We start from the raw sequence: 21,699 nt of genomic DNA on the forward strand, positions 1-21,699 counted from the left end.
AGAACAATGATGTCAGTTTGAGGACTAAGGTATGCCTGTCCCAAAGTACGGTATTTTCAACAGCCCCATATGCATGTGAAAGTTGTACAATGAAAAAAAAAAAAAATGCCATAGACACTATTTTCTGTAGATACATCTCTGGCCCATGGGATTTTCTAGACTGAGTTTTAAGGGAGCTAATTATCAGGTCTTTTTCCCAATGGACCTTCTGGTGGGTTCACATTTTCAGCTAGTACTCAAGCTCCTAGCCATTATACCAGCAAGGTTCTTTAAAAAAAAAAAAAAAGAGTAGCTACATAGGTAGACATATGTTGTTCTTGTTGTTATGTGCCGTGGAGTCAGTTCCGACTCACAGTGTCCCTGTACAGGGTTTCCGAAGCTGTAAATCTTTACGGGAGCAGAAAGCCTCATCTTTCTCCCATGGAACAGCTGGTAGTTTCGAACTGCTGACCCTGAGGTTTGCAGCCCGATTCGTAACCATTACACTACCAGAACTCCTTAAGTAGACATATAACTCCCACAAAATGACTCTTTTGATAAGATAAAGTGGGAGAAGATAAGATACTGATAGGATGACACGATTCTTCTGTAGATGTTAACAGAGTTCATTGTCATTGTAAAAATTGGAAATTCTACCATGGTTATAAATGAGCCATCTCAGAAGCAAGGCTAGATTGATTGGATGTCATCACCATCAAGAAGAAAGTGGAGTGGAGTATGTCCTTTGGACCGTGATATTCCTATGCATTGAAACTCCTTGACTCAGGAACAGAAACGGTCACACCTGAGGAGTGGTAGCGAAGCAGAAGGAACGCAGAACCACGAGCCAGAGCATGAGACAGAACAGTAGGCTTTCCAGTGCATGGAGCAAGTAAAGCTGAGTGATTTGGGGCAGGATGCTTGCTTGTAGAGTAGGGTGTCTCAAGGCACTAATTGAGGTGGAGGGGCTAGGTTTTCTGACCCAAGGAGATATAGCCGAATGCCTTCAGGTTGAGGCTTATGGTGGAGTCGTGTGTCCTATGGGCACTTATGAGCAGTCCTACAAGAACTTTGAAACATTGACTAGCCTTAGAGAGAGGTCTGCCTATAGGTACAGCTGAGGAGAGATTGTCTTGACTAGAACAGCTGGACACTGAGCATTTCTGACCCTAAACTGTAACCTGTTAAATTCCCAAATAAATCCTGTAACTGTAAATATGGTGTCTAAATTCTGTGCAACCGTTGCAAAGAATTACTGATCCTAGCTGAGTAGAAAAGCCTTTGGGAGGCTTGGTTGGTGTCATTATTTTTTCTTTTTGCAATATGCAACCTGAATAGGAAGGCAAATGAGAGTGTACCTGTGGGTTGTTATTGTGGCTGTTAAGTGCCTTCAAGTCTGTTCCAACTGATAGCAACCCTATTTAGGAATTCTGAGGAGCAGCTGGTGTGTTTGTGCTGATCTTGTGGTTTGCAGTCCAGTGCTGATCCTACATAGTCACACCAGGAGTCCTCATATGTCAGTGTGGCAGAGGATCGTTATACGTAGGTGTTTGTATGTGCGCAAATATACTCATGGATATATTCAAGCTTACAGGGTGTAAAGTTCTGAAAACTTTTTTAGGTATTATCAAGCACATTGAGGGAATGAAGTCACTAGGATTGGGGACTTTGGATCACAGTTCTGAAGTTCGTCTAGGTCAACTGGAATAACATTGTCCACAAAGAAAATATTCTACATCCTACTTTTGTAAGGAGCAACTGGGGTCTTAAAAACTTGTGAGTGGCCATCAGATGCAACTATTTGTCTCTTTTTCTCTGGAGCAAAGAAGAGTGAAAAAATCAAAGACTTCAGGAAACAATTAGATCACACAAACCATAGCATTCAGTAGCCTGAGACCAGAAGAACTAGTTGGAGGCCTGCTACAATTACCAACTGTTCTGAACAGGATCAAAGGAGAAAGCACTGCACAGAGTGGGAGAGGAAAAAAAAAAAAAGTAGAACAAAAATCAAAATTATTTTTAAGAAAGACCAGGTTTACTGTTCTGACAGACTGGTGAAATCCCTAAGACTGTGGCCCTTAAGACACCTTCCAAACCTGGAATTGAACTGACTCCTTGAATCAACTTTCAGCCTATCAATTTGTTGTTGCTGTTTTCAAGTGCCGTTGAGTTGGTTCTGAGTCATAGCGACCCTCTATAGAGTTTCCAAGAAGTGACTGGAGAGTTTGAACCACCAACCTTGCTGTTCAAACTGACCTCTTGGTCCAGCACATTATCATGCAGCTCCACAGCATGGCTCCATGTCAGTCAAACAGTTGTTGTTGTTGTTAAGTAACGTGAGTCAAGTCCGGCCCATAGCCACCCTGTATAGGGTTTCCGAGGAGCAGATGGTGAGCTTGAACCGCCGACCTTGCAGTTCAAACAGCTTTGCAGTCTGGCGCATTGATCCACAGCGCCACACCAGGACTCCAGTCAAAGACAGAAACTATATAGTTCACAACAGCACCAGAGAGGAATGTGCCCTTCAGAACAATCACCCATACAAGGCCAAAAGGGCATCATTTGCCCAAAATCAAAGCTCATAAGATAGGAAGGAATACTGGAAACCCAGAGAAGAAATGGGAAGAGTGCTGTTACATTATGGGGTTAACAACCAATGTCACTAAACAAAGTGTGTATAAATTGTGGAATGGAAAGCTAATTTGCTCTGTAAACTTTCACCCAAACCACAGTAAAAAATTCAAAAAAGAAAGATACCAAGGGCAATTAAAAATTACTTCTGTAACCTAGGAGGAAGGGAATAAGGAACTACATTTTGGAGAAGAATTGGAAAGGGGGAGAAAGATAAAGGAAGATTGAGAACATGGTCTGTTGGCTTTTGAGTGGAAATAGAGGCAAAAGAAAAGGAGTTATCATTGATACCTTTGAGATTTCAGAATCTGGGTCCTGGAGATTAGCAGGATGATAGAGTTATTCATAATAATACCATTAAAAAAAAAAGTTTTATTGTGAATTGAGTGAAGTTAACAGACAAGATCACCAGCTTTACTTTGAACCAATCATACGTTTTGTTTCATCTCAATGATTACAATCCCTTCCCTGCCACAAGAGTTATCCTGCTTCCCTGTGGCTTTCCTTTTACATCTTATGTGTCATTAATCAACAAAAGAAAAATATTTGATGTACACATACAAAACAAAAAATGCATTCATTTAAATGTCCAAAGGGCACATTTAGTAAGCCAGCCTCCTGCCTGAAGGCACACAGCCTTTCTCAGTCCATTGATCTAGAGTCCTTTGCTGCTCTATCTCTCTATGTCATCATCTCTGCTGTCGACACTTTTCTAGGTAGGATCTCATGCATCACTCAGTATAGCATGTTTTTGTTTTTATTGAGTACATGTTGTTTCCCAGACACTGTTAAGTATTTTATTGACATTTATTTCATCTTCACAATTTAATAAGAAAGATAAAGTTCTTATCTCTGTTTTCAAGATTAAGTATCAGAGGTTAAGTAACTTGTCTGAGATCCTATAGCAGGAAAATTAGAGCCATGATTGAGTCTATTGGTCAGCTCCAGAATCCACACTAAATTGTCATTGATTTTCTCATTTCCTACCCAGCTCTTTTATTGAAATATCCACAGTGTGACTTTTGTCAGATTTTATCAAACACCAAACTATTCCTTGATGACCTATAAAATGCACTGAGTGGCAGGTGGAATTTTTTTAAATGCTATGTGGTTTTTGGACTGAAAACCATAAAGTAGTGGGAAAGACAGGGTGATGACTAACATAAGACACACCTGTGATTATTTTGTAGCAAAACCTTTGATTTGCTTATTCAGTTAGGTAGTTCTGTTTCGTACTTCCTCCTGGCCTAACCACTTTGATACAAATAAAAAGAAGGAATTGCCAATAGAAAGAAATCTGCCACATAACTTTAGATGTTCCTTCATGGATTCTCAACCCTGAACAACCTCTGCTGAGCAGGTGCGACACACTCTGAGGCTCTTCTCAAATCCTGAAGAAGGATGCCAATAAGTTCAATGAGTGTGCAAAGTGCATTCACATTTTAATTTATTATCTACAGGTTGCTCCTGACCTCATCATCATACTCCAAGAGGACAGTTTCGGGGATTAAGTGTCCATACTTTGAAAGACTCTGAATCTCTAGCCAAGTTATCAACCACACAGTGATTTCAACTCCTATCATTTCTTTCCTAATCTTTGGCTCATTATTGAATCCCATTGACTTTCTGCATGGAACAGTCAACATAAAAAAGTGAAAACCATGTTTTAAATATCCTTTTAGTTACTTTATAAAACTAGAGACTTGTGACTTAGTCTTTCCCCTTTGGAAAAGCTCTTTCAGTGATTGAAATCTAAGGAGAGGGCTCCAGTTTTTGTTTTTGTTTTTAAATTCAAGGGTCCTGGAAGATACCATATTGCAAGCAGTATCTTCTCGCTGAGTGGAAGCTAGACAGATAGCAGATATTCCTGATTGATATAGTAATGGGGAAAGAAGGGTGTTTTTCTTTCTAAGAATGCTTAAAATTCTCATTATGTCTACTTCGAAGAACCTGCTAACTGAGCCCCTGTCTTGATAAGGCCAGCAGATACCAAAGATCAATCTGAACTGCTTGACAGCACTTTTGACAACCACACACCTCAGTTACTTCCAAAGCAAATTCTTGTTTTTTGCTTTTCTAGTACAATGTCAATTTTACAAACTTGGTTTTGTGGTTGTTGTTGTTGTTGTTGTTTTTCCTGCAAACTTCTTGTTCTTTTTTAAAGAAAGCTGGATTTTGGAGGGAGGTAAAGATGGAGATTAACCTGTGATTTGTGGAGATGATTTCATCTTGACTCCAACAAAGTCAATAAAGTATTTGATTAAAGATGAATGCCACTTTGGTTCAGTGTTGACATATAAATGCCTTGGAGAGATCTGTGGAAAATATGCAAAGCATGTGGAGGAAGATAAATGATTAATTAATGAAAAACCAGTAACCATTAAGTCAATTCTGACTCATAGCGACCCCACATGTGTTAGAGTAAAACTGTGCCCGCTAGGGTTTTCAGTGGCTGAATTTTCAGAAATAGATTACCAGGCCTTTCTTCTGACGCATTTCTATGTAGACTCAAATATATAACCTTTGAGTAGAAGCCTAGCATGTTAACTGTTTATACTACCAGAAACTCCTAAATATCAAAACATGACAGTAAAAGTGTAAGTGTGGCCATATAATATCAATTTACAAGAACGACTTAGGTCATGATGCAGCGACTTTTAAGAAGCCGTCTACTCTGATGATGAGAATAAATGAAGCCAGAAGATTTCATAAAAGTTGTTTATTTTCCTTGTTCTTCAGGTACCAGTTATGTCAAGAATAGATAATAATAACTGTCCTATTAATTTTGTAAGGTTATGTAATATTTGAAAGTGTTTTTTTTAAGTGTATAGTGCAATAGTACAGATAAATCATAATTATTTTTCAGATTTTTCATTCATTTAATACGGATCAAACATTATTATGTTTCATATAATGTTGTAATAATGCAATCTAGCATAGTGGTCATGAATCAGGCTGCTAACCTCAGGGTCAGCAGTTCGAAACTACCAGCTGTTCCATGGCAGAAAGATGAGGCTTTCTGCTCCTGTAAAGATTTACAGCCTCAGAAACCCTGGGCAGGGTCACTATTAGTTGGAACCTACTCCATGGCACATAACAACAACAACAATCTTGTTAAGAAAATATAATCTAGTGAACAAGTTTTGGTAGAAAAAACAGTAATCTTGCAATTAGAAGACCTGGGTTTAAGTATTCGTTTCCTCAATTTCTTATTTATTTCACTCAAAAAAGTACTTTCCCAGCTTGCCAGAAAAATGGGAATAATGCATGCTCCATCAACTTCATTGGGATGCTGTGAAAGGGAAACTTGTAGGGAGAAGCCTTTGGAAAGGATAGAGTTCCATAGGAATGCAAGACATATTTGCTACTTTCATTTTGTTGAGATTATCAATTATATGTAAGTTGGCTAGTAGCATTATTACTAAAAAAATAACTAGAAGTACCAACATATCTACATATAATTCTCCTAACAACATTAGATTTTTACTAACCTTAGAAAGGAAAATATTAAGTATATCTAGTTTTACAAAATGCTATTCTCAGAAGATATGATCATATGTGCATGCTGGCTCCTTCTTCCCGTTCCTCTCTTTACCAGCCCCCACAAATTGCATAAACCAGGTCCCCTTAAAATCCCTCCCCTGTAAACTTAGGGAGATTTCCCCAGTGGTGCAGTAGCTATATTCCATCAACAGTCTTCCTTTCCCCCACTACCTTCATTCAGCTTGGCAACATCACACCCATTGAATACTGTGGCCCACTTGGCCACTGCTCTGGGCAGCACTGCCCCATCTGGGGTACCATCTGTCTGCTGAGTGTGAGTTTTCTGCTTCTACTTATGTACTGACCCTTTAGCATCGAAACTTATGGGATACCTGCAGTGAATTGGAGAGGGAGTGGTAGAATCCAGTCTCATTTTTAGACATTACACAAGAATTGTAATTTGTGGAAATCCTGTCTCACAAAATTGTGATGACATGAGTCTTTCTAACTACTAGGCTTACATTAAAACAAGAGATGTCACACTAGACTCAGGAATCTCTGCCCAGAAAATCAACATAAGGCTGGAATGTACCCATGGACACAGCATCAGTTCCTGCAGAGATCTTTACTGTAATAGAAAAAAGTGGACTCATCAAAGAGGTCAAGACAGCTTAAAGGAAATCCGCCTGAAGCTTCCAGATACAGTATATGGCTGAGGCTTTATTCCATCTCTGTGGTACCTTTGAAACTAAGTCTTGTATTTTACCCTCTCTGTTTTTATGTGCCTTGGAAATACAGAATTAAATCTCCACCTGTTCTAATAAGCAAAATATGACAGGCAGCCCAAAGTGTGAAAGTCAAAACCATGTGAAAAACTGCCTCAAAAGATAAGAAGCTCATTTGGAGGGAAAATACGTGGGTTGCTAGTAGGAGTTTCTCACTGTTGAGTTTTTTAACATAGGCTCTTGCAAGGGGGAAAAAGTTAACAGGTGAAATGTGGAGATCAAGCTAAGATCTCTTTAAAACATTTTAAAAGTCAGATTGTTATTAATCTATGGAAATATCACTTGCAAATATTAAAAATCCCCTCAAAAATTACCTCTAGTTCAGCCTTGCCAGAAATTATGATACTACAAAAACAAATCAGTGACAGAGAGGGATGACCCTTGTAATATCAGCAACAAAAAGATAGAAAAGAATGAAGATGTTGAGCAGTGCAGAGAAGGAAGAATGTTGAGTGCAGTCTTATTTTTTTGTTTCAAACTCTTAGGGAGAGTTTGAAATCTATAATGGAAGTTTCAGAATCTTCATCTCCTGACAAGAGTCTGAACAGATCCTTTCTTGGACAAGATAAAGAAAGGCATTACAGTCATAAATACAATCTTTGATAATGGGCTTTTTAAAACAGAACTAAAGTCTGACTGACTACTACAAGAACAAGCAAGTTGTTTGTCAGAGGGAGTTCTGAACTCACTCAATGCAGAATTGGATATAAAATACATTCAATTTCTTCAACCTACTCCTATAAATTTTAGGGCATGATTTACATTGTTCAAAGTTCTCCTTAATTCATTCTTCAGGAAGGATGGAATAGAAACTCACTATTGCTTTGTTGGAGTCTTGGTATGGTGCTGTAAGATAAGCACTGGACTGCTGACCACAAGGTCGGTGGGTCAAGCTCACCAGCAACTCCATGGAAACCCTATACATGGTCACAATTAGTGAGAACCAAATCAATGACACTTAAAAACCACAGCATTGCTTTGTTCATTTTCTGAAGTGGATTGGTAATTGATATTGATGGCCCATGTACTGTGCTGCTAAAGGTGACATTTTCAGTCAAAGAACAAGACATCCTTGAGGAAAATCTTTGATAAGAATATCTTTAAAGTAACAACAAAAATTAACATACTTTGCCATCATACTTTGAGATCTGCCATTGTACTTTGAGCTACAGATTCTGTGGTTAACAACCCAACCTAGTACTCCACCATGGTTCTCCAAAATAAGATAGGTTAAAAGAGATTAGAAAGACAAAGGATAATTTATAGAAAATAGGTCACAATGATTACATATAACTTGTTCCATGCAAAAGAATACAACTAATAGAATTGGGAAAAAACATATTTATAAGAGAAGAAATTATTACCAAAATGCTGGAAGACCTAAACCAGTACATCATTGTTGTTGTTGTTGTTGTGAAGTGCTCTCACGTCACTTCCGACTTCTAGTGATCTCATATAGCATTTCGGAGGAACAGCTGGTAAGTTTGAACCACCAACTTTGCGGTTCAAACCAACCTTGTGACTGAATGCTTATCTTAAGTGCCAAATCAGGACCAGTGTGTATCATTAAGGACTAGAAATTCCAGGAAATTTAATACAAAATATAGAGAAAGAGATACTGATATTGTATATGTGTGTGTATGTGTAGCCCTGTTATGTGTTGGACTGCTAACCCTAAGGTCAGAAGTTTGAATCTACCAGCTGCTCTGTAGAGAAATAAGGCTTTCTACTCATGAAAAGATTTACAGCCTCAGAAACCCTATACGGGTCTCTATGATTCTATGACAGCAGAATATGTATGGATATATTAATATAAATGGTTACTGTCAATATCAGGTGTTGTTGAGGTGGTACTCACTCAAAGCAATCGTATGCACAACAGAATGAAACACTGCCTGATCTTGCTCCATCTTCACAATTGTTTTTACTCCTGAGCCCATTGCTGCTGGCACTGTGCCAATCCATCTCACTGGGAGTTCTTCTTCTCTTTTACCATTATACTAAGCATCATGCCCTTCTACAGGGGCTGGTCCATCCGATAACACGTACAAAGTCTGAAAAAAGGAGTTTTGCCATCCTGGATTCTAAGGAGCATTCCGACTTTACTTCTTTCATTACAGATATGTTTGTTCTTCTGGCAGCCCATGGTACTTTTAATATTCTCAACACCATGACTCAAATGCATCAATTCTTCTATTATCTTTGTTATTCATTATCCAGCTTTCAGCGCATATGGCACTCTTTAGTCATCAAACTGGTATCTTCACTCTTGAACACTATACAAAGGTCTTGTGCAACATTTATGCCTAATGCAATACTTCATCTGATTTGTTGACTGCTATTTCCATGAGTATTGACTGTGTATCTAAGCAAAATTAAGTCTTTGACAATTTCAATCTTTTCTCCACTTACTATGATGTCATTTATTTGTTCAGTGGTGAAGATTTTTGTTTTCTGTGTCTTTGACCTTTATCAGTAAATATTTCAAATCCTCTTCACTTACAGCAAATAAGGTCTTATCATCTACATATCATATGTTTTAATAAATCTTCATCCAATCTTGATGCCACATTCTTCATATAATCCAGTTTCTTGGATTATTTGCTCAGCATCCAGATTGAATAAGGATAGTGAAAGGAACATACCTTTCCTGATTTTAAACTATTCTATATCCTCTTGTTTTTTTCAAAAGACTACCTCTTGGTCTATGTACAGATTCCTCATGATCACAGTTAAGTGTCCTTGGAATACTGCTTTGTTGCAATGTTATCCATGGTTTGTCATAATCCACATAGTCAAAGAAAACCTTTGCAGTCAATAAATCATAAATAAACCTTTTTCTGATATTCTCTGCTTTTAGTCAAGATCCATCTGACATCAGCAGTGATAGCTATCATTCCATGTCCTCTTCTGAATCTGGCTTCAATTTTCGGAAGTTCCCTGTTGATGTACTGTTGTAGCCATTTTGGATTCTATCAATTCCTGTATCCTTGTTTTTCATCAATGCCTTCAGTGCTGATTGAAACTCTTCCTTTAGTACAATTGGTTCTTGATCATATACTACTTTTTGAAAGGGCTGAAGGTCAACCATTACTTTTAGGTACAATAACTCTGTGTATACTTTCCATCTTCTTTTGATGCTTTCTGCATCAGTCAATATTTTGCTCATAGAATCCTTCAATATTGAAAGTTGAAGCTTGAAATTTTTCTTCAGTTCTTTCAACTTGAGAAATACTGAGTGTACTCTTTCCTTTAGTTTATAACTCCAGGTCTTTGCACATTTATTTATAATACTTGACTTTATCTTCTTAAGCTGCCCTTGAAAATTTTCTGTTCAGCTCTTGTACCTCCTTATTTCTTCCATTCACTATGCTGGAAAGCAAGCTTAAGAGTCTCTTCTGGCATCCATTGTGGTCTTTTCTTTCTTTCCTATCTTTTTAATTGCCTTCTGCTTCCTTCCTTTATGATGTAATCCCCAGCACTTTTGTCTTCAGTCACTACTGTCTAATGCATCAAATCTGTTCTTAAGATGATCTCTAAATTCAAGTAGTATATGTTCAGCGTTAGAAGGTGACTTTTGTGGACTTGTTTTAATTGTCTTCTGCTTCAGCCTGAACTTGCATATGAGCAAGTTGATGGTCTGTTCTTGTTTCTGGCCTTGTTTTGGTTGGTGATGTGAAGCTTTTCTACCATCTCTTCATACAGATGTAGCCAGTTTGATTCCTTTGTATTCCTTGGTGAGGTTCATGTGTATCATAGTCTTTTATGTTGTTTCAAAAGGTATTTGCAATGAATAATTCATTGGTCTTGAAAATTCTATCATGCCGTCCCAAGCATCATTTCTATCACCATGACCATTATTTTCCAACTTCCTCTTTGCTTTCAACATTTTACATTCTAGTGACCAGTAATTATCAATGTATTTTGATTGTTGTTGTTGTTAAGTGCCATTGAGTTGGTTCCGCCCTATGGCAACCCTGTATAGGGTTTCCGAGGAGCAGCTGGTGAGCTTAAACTGCCAACCTTGCAGTACAAGCAACTTTGCAGTCCAGCACATTAACTCACAGTGCCACACCAGGACTCCATTTGATCAATTTCATACTGAAGGAGCTGGCAGAGTTCTTCAATTTCATCATCATTAGCTTTGGTGGTTGGTGTGTAAATTTGAATAATTGTTAGGTGCCATTGAGTCAGTACCGACTCATAGTGACCCGATGCACAACAGAACAAAACAATGCCCAATCCTGTACCAACCTCACAATCGTTGCCACATTTAAGTCCATTGCTGCTGCCACTGTGCCAATCCATCTCATTCAGGATCTTCCTCTTTTCTCCTACCCTCCATTTTACCAAACATGATATCATTCTCGAGTGTCTGGTCCCTAATGATAATGTGTCTGCAGTATGAGAGACGAAGTCTGGCCATCCTGGTTTCCAAGGAATATTCTGGCTGTACTTTTTCTAACACAGATTTATTTGTTCTTTTGGCAGTCTATGGTACTTTCAATGTTCTCATCTAACACCATAAGTCAAATGCATCAATTCTTCTACAGTCTTCCTTATTATCTGTCCAACTTTCACATGCATATAAGATTATAGAGAATACCATGGCTTGGGTCAGGCACACCTTAGTCCTCATACTGATATTTGAATAATAGTGGCATATTAACTGGTCTTCCTTGTAGGTGTATGGATATTATCCTATCACAGAAGCATTGTACTTCAAGACAGATCTCATAGAAAAAGAAAGGCTGTGTGCTGGCATCCAGGAGGCAGACTTGTATGTGCCCTTTGGTTGGTTATTTAAATTATTATATATTCCTGAGTATTTTTATGTACATTTAAAAAAACAACAGCAAGAAAACAGAGGGAAGAGAAGCAAATACTGTTGAATGATGATGATGGAGGGGATTGTAATCATTGCAATGAAACAAAATATGATAGCATGAGTGCAAAAATGATGTTCTCCCATGTAAAGTATCACTCAAGTCACAATAAAATCTAAAAAAAAAAATCAGTTAGTAAATCAAATGAAGTATTGCACTGGGAAAATTGGCTACAAAAGTCCTCTTTTAAAGTGTCAAAAAGCAAAGATGCCACTTTGGGAATTAAAGTACTCCTGCCCCTAGCCATGGTATTTTCAGCCACCTCCTATCCTTTCCTATGCATTTCCAAGCTGGACAATGAATAGGAAGATCAAGAAGAATTTATGACTGTGAATTATTGTATTGGTGAAGAATATTAACTATACCATGGACTTCTAGAACAAAGAACACATCTGTCCTGTAAGGAGTACAGCCAGAATGCTCCTTAGAAATGAGACCAGCATGACTTCATCTCCCTTGCTTTGGACATGTTATCAGAAGGGACCAGTCCCTGGAGAAGGACATCATGCTTAGTAAAGCATAGGGTCCTTGAAAAAGAGGAAGATACTCAATGAGATGGATTGACAAAGTGGCTTGATCAGTGGGTTAAAACATTTTAATGATTGTGAGGATGGTGTAGGATCAGGCAGTGTTTAATTCCGTTGTTCATAGAGTTGATTTCTAGGAGACCCAACAGACTAACAGTAACAACACGTAATAATAACTACAACACTATCCCTACAGATTGAATAATTTTCTAGCATGACTCACAGAACTCAGAAAAGCAATATCTTGTTGGTTACATTTCATTGTAGCTATAGGATACCCATATTTGTTGTTGTTGTTAAGTGCCTCAAGTTAATTCCAACACATAACAATCCTTTATATGGTTTCTGAGAAGCAACTGGTGAGTTTGAACTGCTGACATTTTGATTCGCAGTCCACAGGGCACCCATTAAAACCAGCCAAAAGGAAACAGCCATAGGATAACGTCTGGGAGGGTCCCCAACACAGTGCTTCCAGTGGTCTGTCTGCAAAGTGTCAGGACACATTATTCTCACAGCACACTGATGTGTGACAATACACAGAATATTGCCAACAAGAGATGCTCACCTAAGTATCAGTGTTCCAGAATTTTTATTAGGGTTATATTGTTAAATGCCGTGGAGTTAGTTCCAACCCATAGCAACCCTGTATAAGGTTTTCGAGGAGTGGTTTCATTATATGGGCATAATTTATTGAATCATTAGCCACAATCCTCAGCCTTCCTCCCCTCCTGGAATTCAAAGCTACAACTCTGTAATCACATGATCTTTCTAGAGTGATCAGCTTCCATTCTGAGTCATATCCTTGCATAAGCTATCAAAGGGCCTACCATGAGTCACCTTGTTAGCATAAACTATCAGATGTTGTTTAAAGGGCACACCATGAATAGCAAGAATTCTCCTATCACTTGAGAAATTCCAAGGGTTTAGAAGTTACTTCTTAGAAACTGGGGACAAATTCCAGCCAAATTCTTTATTATGTTGTTATTGAGTGCTGTCGAGTCAGTTCTGACCCATAGCGACCCTGAACAGGGTTTCCGAGGCTGTAAATCTTTACGGGAGCAGAAAGCCTCATCTTTCTCCCACAGAGCAGCTGGTAGTTTCGAACTGCTGGCCTTGTGGTTCGCAGCCCGATTCATAACCACTATGCTACCAGAGTAAAGGAGCTCTGGTAGCGTAGTGGTTACGAATCGGGCTGCGAACCTTAAGGTCAGCGGTTCGAAACTACCAGCTGCTCCGCGGGAGAAAGATGAGGCTTTCTACTCCCGTAAGGATTTACACCCTCGGAAACCCTGTACAGGGTCGCTATGGGTCGGAACCGACTCGACGGCACTTAACAACAACAACAATGCTACCAGAGCTCCTATATATTGTGTTTTTAGTCTCATTTTATTCATATAAATAAAATTTATTCATATAATAAAAATTCTTTATTATACACACTGCTAATGGTGCTGTAGGATCAGTATTGGACTGCAAATCACAAGGTTGGTAGTTCAAACCCACCAGCTGCTCCTTGGAAACTCTATACAGGTTTGCTATGGTTTGGAACCGCACTTAACAACTAACAACAACAATGAATATATCCCGCAACTACATGCAGTTAAGTATGCAAAAGTATGGACTGAAAAGATGTCCACTGCAACATTTATTTTTTGATAGGCAAATGCTGCAAATAATTAAAATGTCCAGTCTTTAAATAAATCAGGGCTTAAGAAGTATGGCCCTGATCAGGGTCGCTATGGGTCGAAACCGACTCGACAGCACTTAACAACAACAACAACAAAAGAAGTATGGAGCATCCATATGCAGCCATCAAATAAGATAAGAAATAATTCCATAGAAAAGACCAGTCTTACTGGTCTGATTGAGACTGGAGGAACCCCCAAGACTTTTACCCTAAGTCACCCTCCTATCTTAACACTGAAACCATACCCAGAAACTACCTCTCAGTCAATTAATAAAGTGGCCTATAAAATAAATAATAACACCCTTGAGAAATACGCTCCTTAGAACAATCAACTATATGAAACTAAAGGAGTAACATCTGCCTCAAAACAAAGTTGAGATGGCAAGGGAGGGACAGGGGATCCTGATGAATGGAAACAGGGAACCCAGGGTGTAAATGAGAATAGGGTTGACTCTATGTGAGGATTGCAACCAATGTCACAGAACAATTTGCATATGTATTATTGAATGGAAAACTAATTTGTTATATAAACTTTCACCTAAACCACAACAGAAAACTAATTTGTTGTATAAACTTTCACCTAAACCACAACAAAATGTTTTTTAAAAATGAGAATGAATTTTCATGAGTTGATACAGAAGAATTTCCATGATATATTAATTGAAAAATATATGTGAAAATAATTTTACAGTATAATTAAATTTGAAGAAAGACTGAGAATAGAGTGTCTGAGATACAGTGTTGTTGATAAATGCCATCTAGTCGATTCCAACCCATAGCAATGCTGTATAGGGTTTCCAAGGAGCAGCTGGTAAGCTTGAAGCAACCACCTTGCAATTCAAATGACTTTGCTGTTTGACGTGTTAGCCCACAGTGCCATACCAGGAGTCCTGAGATATAGTAGGTAATAAATATATACTGTATGATTAAATCTTGAATATATCTAAAAGTTTTAGAAAAAAATATTCTGTTGTTGTTGAATGCCATTGAGTCTATTTCGACCCATAGCAACCCTGTATAGGGTTTCCAAGGAGTGACTGGTGGGCTTGAACCACTCACCTTGAGATTCAAATGACTTTGCAATCCAGCGTATTAACCCACAGCATTACTCTCCCCTGTTTAATTTCTAGGATTCTCTGGATGGCACAGACAGTTAAACATCAAGTACTTGCAGAAAGGTTGGTAGTTAGAACCCACCCAAAATGCCTTGAAAGAAAGATCTGGCAATCTCCTTCCAAAGGCTCACAGTCATCAAAGTCCTATGGCGGAGTTCTACTCTTTACACATATTTTCAGAATCAACTTGACAGTACCTGGGTCATTTTGTTGTTGTTGTTGTTGTTTAATTTGTGTGATTACTTACAAAGTACACAGAAAACTTTTTTTTCAAGTTCAAAGTTTAAAGGTACTCAAATGTCATTTAAATGATCATCATAAATTATGCCCACTGACTATCCAGGAACACTGTTTCTGAGAACTTCTGGATAATTTCTAAGATATTTAAAACTTTGTGGTCTTTGTTTAAAATACTAAAGCATCTTTCATTGTATTGACAGGAAGGAATTACTAGAGAACTCAAAGTTTACTTAATTTAACTCAATGCCTAAAGCTTATCTGACTGGAACTAGGAAAGGATTCCATATTGATAGCTTGCTTAAGTCTATGGGTAATTGATGGGGTAAGTTTCTTCTCATTTGATAGAACAATCTGCCTGGATGATAAAAGAGATTCTGCCTTAAGTTAATTACCCCAAAACAGACCTTGAGATGAAGATTTGTGTGTAAGCAATTTATTGATAAAGAACTTCCAGAGAACACCTTCAAAGGTGTGAATGGGGTAGAGGAGCAGGACAGGAAAGGAGAGGAAGCTAGGCAGGGGTATAAACTCCCAAAGAAGGTAACTTTCCTCTTGGGCCTGGGGTGCTTTGGTGTATAAGCAAAACCTCACAGTTGTCCCTGCCTAAGGCAAGAAAGTATACAGTTTTCACATACCCAGCCTCACAGTCATGTGCTACCTTAGTGAAGACAAAGGGAACTCCAGTAAATAACCTGACGGCAACCTACCAATGAAGAGCCAAAGGCAGATGTAAAAAAACCTGAAAACTCACAAGTCCTTTTTCTGTAAAGTGCTATGAAATAAACAAACAAAAAAGAGTAAAAGGGAACTTGAGAAGATATGAGAGGAATAAGTATGTCTGCTGTAAGCTTAACTTTAAAGAAAGATACCAAAATTTAAATAACTCACTGATACAAGAATAGATAAATAAATCAGTAGAACAGAAGACAGAATCCAATAAGAGACAGAATTGTTTATATATTTTATGAGAATTTAGCATAAGATAAAAATATTTTAAATCAGTGAGAATGGATACATTATCCAATAGTTATCAATGTGGTTGTCAAGTGCTGTCCAGTCCGTTTTGACTCATAGTAATTCAGTATAGGGTTTCTGAGGAGTGGCTGGTGGGTTTGAACCACCAGCTTTAAGATTCAAACTGACTTTGCAGTCCAGTGTTTATCCTGCAGCACCACACAATGTTGTTGTTGTTAAGTGCCATTGAGTCAATTCTGACCCATAGTGACCCTGTATAGAGTTTCCGAAACTGTAAATCTTTACTGGGAGCAGAAAGCCTCATCTTTCTCCCGCGGAATGGCTGGTAGTTTCGAACTGCTGACCTTGCAGTTCGCAGCCCAATTCGTAACCACTATGCTACCAGAGCATCACACAATAGTAGCAGGCAAATAGACTAACAATTGGATGGGGACAAAAGAGTTGCTTTAAAAAAAAAAAACACAAACAAAAACACACTAAATTTTAGATGCTTTAAAGATTTAGATGTTTATTGTGAAATGTCAATAATATCCAAAGCAATCTGTAGATATAATACAATCCTGATTCAGATACCATCATCATTCTTTGTTGTTAAGTGCCATTGATGGTTCTGACTCATAGTGGCCCTGTAGAGAGTTTCCAAGGAGCAGCTGGTAACTTTGAACCGCTGACCTTGTGGTTCACAGTCCAATGGATCCTACAAAGCATTCTTTAAAGAGATGGAAAAACTGATCACCGACTTTATGAGAAAAGGAAAGAGACCCTGGATAAGTAAAACACTACTAAAGAAGAAGAACAAAGTAAAAAACTTTCCATTCACCGATTTCAAAGCCTACTATACAGCAATGGTCATTGAAACAACCTTATATTGGTACAATGACAGACACACGGACCAATGAAACAGAATTCAAAACCCAGAAGTAAGTCCATTCCCTTCGGGAAAGCTGAGTTTTGATAAAGAACAAAATCTACTACATGGAGAAAAGATAGTCTATTTAACAAATGTGGCTGGTAAAATGATATATTCATTTTCAGAATAATAAAATAGAATCCATATCTCTCACCATACACAAAAACTAACTCAAGATGGATCAAAGATTTAAATGTAAACCTAAAATTATAAAGATCATTAGAGAAAAAATATGGGCAAATTTAGGAACCCAATTGCATGGCATACATATACTATTAAACATATCTAAAAATGCACAAAAAGCAGAAAACAAACTAGATGACTGGGATATCCTAAAAAATTAAACATTTATGTGCATCACAGGACTTCACCAAAACAGTAAGAAGAGAACCTACTGACTGGAAAAAAAATTTGGTAACAACATTGTGGACAAGGGACTAATCTTTAAAATTAATGCAAACTTCAACACAACAACAACAAAAACAACAATCCAACTTTAAAACGTGCAGAGGACATGGATAGTCACTACTTCACAAAAAAAGACATTGAAGTGACCAACAAACACATTTTTTAAATGCTCATAATCATTGTTATTAAGTGTCATCAAGTCGGTTGCAACCCATAGAGACCCTGCACAGGGTTTCCAAGGAATGACTGGTAATTGTGAACCACTGACCTTGCAGTTCACACTGACCTTGAAGTCAAGTGCTTATCCTATAGAGCTACACCAGGATTCATGATAATTAGAGAGATACAAATAAAAACAACAAGGCATCATTTCATCCCTACATTAATAGCAAAATTAAAAATAAATAAATAAAACAGAAAACAACAAATGGTGGCGAAGTGTGGAGAGACTGGAATCCTCCCACACTATTGTTGTTGTTGTTAAGTACTGTTGAGTTGATTCTGACTCATAGCCACCCTGTATAGGGTTTCCAAGGAGAGGCTGGTGGGTTTGAACCACTGACCTTGCTGTTCAAACCAACTTTATGGTCCAGTACTTATCCTATAGCACCACACTGCTGGTAGGATTGTAAAATGGTAAAACACTATGAAAAATGTACGGTGCTTCCTTTAAAATTGAAAGCAGAAATACTATGTGATCCAGCAATCCCATTGAAGGTATAGAACATAGAGAAAACAGAGCCATGATATGAGCAGATATATGCACATCTATGTTCATCACAGCACCATTCACAATAGCATAACAATGGAAACAATACCCATCAATGGAAGAATGGATAAACAAACTATGGTACATACTCACAATGGAATACATACAACATTAAATAGTAATAATGAATCTGTGAAACACCTCAGAACATGTATGAACCTGGGGAGCATTAAATTAAATGAAAGAAATCGATCACAAAAGACAAATATTGTATGAGACCACTGCTGTAAAAAGATAGGAAAAGATTTGCACACAGAAATAATCATTCTTTGAAGATTATTGGAGGTGAAAGGTGTAAGGAGGGTAAATCGCCCATATTAGTCAATCTTTAACAAAGGGGAGGTCAATACAAAATAGTCAAGGCTACGAAAAACATTGGGAGGAGCACAAGAATTAAGGCAACAGAGGTAGATACTGTTGCACACACAATCCTGCAGTAACAGTAATAACAATTAACTATCAGTGGATCCAAGAAGCTGGATTATATGAAGAAGAACATGGCATCAGGATTGGAGGAAGACATTAACAACCTGCACTATGCATATGTTACAACCTTGTTTGCAGAAAGTCAAGAAGACTTAAAATATTTAATGGTGAAGATCAAAGACCACAACCTTCAGTACGGATTGAACCTCAATGTCAAGAAAACAAAAGTCCTCACCACCAGGCCAATAAACAACATCCATATAAATGGGGAGAAGATTGAAGTTGTCAAAGACTTCATTTTGCTTGGATCCACAATCAACACTCATGGAAGCAGCAGTCAGAAAATCAAAGGACATATTGCATTAGGCAAATCTGCTGCACAAGACCTTTTTAAAGTGTTGAAGAGCAAAGATGTCAGCTTGAGGACTATGGTGCCCCTGATCCAAGTCATGGTATTGTCAGTCACCTCAGATGCATGTGAAAATTGAACAATGAATAAGACAGATTGCAGGTAGAATTGATGCATTTGAATTATGCTGTTGGAAAAGAATAATAAAAGTACCATGGAGTGCCAGAAGAACAAAGAAATCAGTATCAGAAGAAGTATAACCAGAATACTCCTTCATTTCTCATACTTCTGACACGTTGTTAGGAGGGACCAGTCCCTGAAAAAGGACATCATGCTTGGTAAAGTAGAGAATCAACAAACAATAAGAAGACCCCCAATGAGATGGACTGGCCCAATGGCTGCAGTAATGGACTCAAATATAACAATTGTAATGATGGCACAGGACCAGTGTTTTGTTTTATTGTGTATAGGGTTGCTGTGAGCTGGAACCAACTTGATGGTACCTAACAACAACAAATAAGTGGATACATAGATAGATGCTTATGCTGAATAATGATGGGAAGGCAAATGGGACTAAATAGATGTAGGGTTTACAGAGGATTTTTCTACATATGGATATATATGTGCAATGAATTCTGGTAGTGTAGTCATTACCAATCACATTGCTAACTTCAAAGTCAGCAGTTTGAAACTACTAGCTGTTCCACAGGAGAAAGATGAAGCTATCTGCTCCCGTAAAGATATACAGCCTCGGAAACTCTGTGCAGGGTCACTCTGAGTCCACAGCAAATCACCACCACCATATATATGCGCTTAAAGGCAGGAACAGATAGGAAAGAAAAGATAGAAAGGGTAAACACAGGAAGGAACCTGAAAGAGTGCTGTTACATTATAGGAAATGACTATCAATGTCATGAAACAAAATGTATATGAGTTGTTGAATGGAAAGCCAATTTGCTCTCTAAACTTGCACCCAAATCACAATAAAAAGTTAAATTTGAACTACAAGGTTAGCAGTTCAAGCTCACCAGCTGCTTCTTGGAAACCCTATACAGGGTCACTATGGATGGGAATCGATTCAACAGTACTTAATAACAACAAATGAAAAAAAAAAAGATTTAGATGTTTAAAAATAATTCAGAAAGCCACTGTAAAATTCCACAGGAGAATATTTATGTGATCTTTTGAAGTGAGCTAGGCCTTTCTTAACATAATCCTATCAACAAAAAAATTGTTAAGGGAATTAAAAATCTTCACAACAAAAGGAACTTAAACAAAGATAACTGAAAAAAAAATTCCTTGCTCACCTACCACATATGCTAAAACTGGAATGACTCACAAAACAGCAGTGAAAACTTTCTCAAAGTCTTTCTATTGCAAGGCAGTGGGAGAAAAAGTCTGAACTATAAAATCTCTCATAGCACCTGACACCTAATTAGTGTCCTAACTATACATTCGGAATCACAGATTAATTGACAATGATAGGATCGAAAAGATTATATACTCTAAGCCCTCATTTCACAGGGGAAGATGCTGAACTCCAGAGAAGCAGTAAGATTGTCCTCATCACACACCTGATCATTGGTAGATAGTGCCCTGGTTTTATTTTCTGGTTTTGCCCATGAACTTTTGTCATTGTCAAGACAGCCTACTTGACTCTGCCTGTTTCATTTGCCACTGATTCATACATAACACCAATTTGAAGATATATACTTTTGGTTAAACTTCAAAAGGAAATTGGTCATGCCAGTCAAAAAGTAGTGGCCATTCTGTCTTAACTTTATTAATATCTTAGGTAATATTTTCACCTAAAGTATTTTTCCTAAAAAACGAAGACAGTTCACTGGGTAGCTAGAAGATTGGATATCTCCAAGGTCTCAGGTGATTGTGCCTTCCAGCTGACCCCTAGCTGCCTGTACTTCACCCCTTAGAACTTTGATTTAATTTGGTCACTGTCCCATGTTTCATACTGACAAAACCATTAGTGTTTTCTTTCCTGTCCTACCTCACATCCTCCCTGCGATGATGAAATCACATCGTTCATAAGAAGCAAATGAGTAGACAGAACTGCATTGGGTCAGGGCAAGCTGTAAATCATAGTAGTGGTTTAGCAGCAAACCACATCAGTCAGAAACCCTAGTCTGTTTTTTGCCCCAGACAATAAGGTGGAGGAGAAAGTAGCTGATTTGGTACATCTGGTCCCCATTCAATTAGGCAACAAGCATTAGTTGTGGATTAGCTAGTCTCTTCTTTCCTCTCTCCCTGCCCACTTTGATGTCACCAGTCTTATTTTTCTTTGTTCTCCTTATACATATGTTTTTTATACTACCTGGTCTGTTCGGGACACAATGAAATGCACTAAGCTCCAAAAGTGAAGAAGACACTATCTGTGCCCTTAATGGGCTTCCAATTTTGACAAGCCTTAATTATAAAAAGGAGTCCTTGTGTGGTGCTGTGGGTTAATGCGCCAGACTGCAAAGACTTTTGAACTGCAAGGTCAGCGGTCCAAGCTCACCAGCTGCTCCTTGG

Source organism: Chrysochloris asiatica, unplaced genomic scaffold, assembly GCF_000296735.1.
Source record: "Chrysochloris asiatica unplaced genomic scaffold, ChrAsi1.0 scaffold00030, whole genome shotgun sequence".
In the NCBI taxonomy this organism is placed as follows: Eukaryota; Metazoa; Chordata; class Mammalia; order Afrosoricida; family Chrysochloridae; genus Chrysochloris; species Chrysochloris asiatica.